Here is a 1,653-nt window from a genome sequence, read left to right on the forward strand (position 1 = left end):
CTGACTTTCCTGGAACTCTCTCTGAAGCCCAGGCTGGCCTCAGCTCACAGAGATCCACTTGCCCCTGTTCACCATAACACCTGCCCTGCGGTATTTTGAGTTCTCCTTGATGTGTTTATAAAAAGATAAAGAGGGGAGGGGAGTTAAGAGGATAGTAGACGGGGAAAAAAAGCAGAGAGAGAGAAGTAGAGCAATAGAGGGGTAGAGAACATGGAGGGGGGAAGGGATGAGAGGACAGAGCAGGGGCAGGAAGGCAAGAGCAAGAGGGAGATGAGGGGGCATCAGCCCCTTTTATAGTGAGTCAGGCCCACCTGGCTATTGCCGGGTTAACTGTGGCGTGGAGATTAGACAGCTTAACATCCCCCTTTCTTGTTTAATTAAAAAAGAAAAAGTTGGGAAGAAGCAGTGGTGGAACAGGAACAGGGTTGTCATGATCTTTAACTACTTCCTGCTGGCTTTGGGGGCGACGTGTCTCTAGGAAACCTAGAGGAATGGGTATGGGGGTGTTTGCCCAGTCTTATGAGAATTGGCTGTCTCCTTGTTGTCCAGGGTCTGTGGAACCATCTGAGGACAGGTCAGTGCCACACCAAGTCCAGTAGAATCTGTGTGACAAGTTTCACAGACTGAGGTGGTAGACTTCAGAAGAAGGAGGCCTCCTGGAGCCTCCTGGAGCCTCCTGGAGCCGGTTGTGGAATTCCTGGCCAGAGCAAAATATTGAGCCATAGTTCTTATGGCAATCAATCTGTTTTGTTTTCTCTTATTCCTTTCTTATTTACACGTTCCTGGTAGCCTAGGCCAAGATCTTAAGTGAGAATAATGGGTAAGAAACCATCCCTAGAGATGGGGTCACTAACGTGAGCTTATCTTTGGGGAAACCAATACTTTATAAATCACTTACAAAATTATATAATAGTATTATGATAGATAAAAACTTTCCAACAATAAAATTTCATATGGCTAAACATGTGTCATCAGAGGTGGGTTTTGGTGTATGGTAAAGAAAGCCTTACTGTGACTATAGTGGAAATAGCATTCAGAAGCAGTTGGAGTGTTGGTGGGAAGCCTGGGTGACTTCCATTGGCCTTCAGATTGGCATCACTGTCACTGACAATCCAAGCATAGGGAAGATGCTGAGTGAGGGTGAACACTCAAGTGTGCAGTGCTTCAGTCACACAGTGAATCTGATTATGAGCGAGGCTATCAAGAGCCAGAGGATGGTGCAGAACTTACTGAGTATTGCCCNGAAGCTGTGTGAGCGGGTCCATCGGTCACCCAGAGCAAGAGAAAAGTTAGCAGAACTGCAGAAAGAGTACGAGCTGCCACAGCAGCAGCTGATCCAGGATGTACCGTCTAAGTGGAGCACATCCTTCCACATGCTTGAATGTCTGATTGAACAGAAGAGGGAAGTTAACGAGGTATCCATTGAGTGTAACTTCAGAGAATTGATCAGCTGTGACCAGTGGGAGGTCATGCAGTCTGTGTGCCATGTGCTGAGACCATTTGATGCTGCAAGCCGAGAGATGAGTGCCCACATGTCTACGCTGAGCCAGGTCATCCCCATGATNCACATCCTCAGCAGAAAAGTGGAGATGCTGTTTGGGGAGACCATGGGCATTGACACCATGCTTAAGTCCCTGAAGGAAGCCATGGCGA

The 1,653-nt window shown here is 47.5% G+C and overlaps 1 pseudogene; it reads left to right on the top strand.

The window, feature by feature from the left end:
* Positions 1 to 1,127: 1,127 nt before the first annotated feature.
* LOC110283963 overlaps positions 1,128 to 1,653 on the top strand; it is a 3,231-nt pseudogene continuing 2,705 nt past the window's right edge.

This window comes from Mus caroli, chromosome 17 (genome assembly GCF_900094665.2).
Source record: "Mus caroli chromosome 17, CAROLI_EIJ_v1.1, whole genome shotgun sequence".
Lineage (NCBI taxonomy): Eukaryota > Metazoa > Chordata > Mammalia > Rodentia > Muridae > Mus > Mus caroli.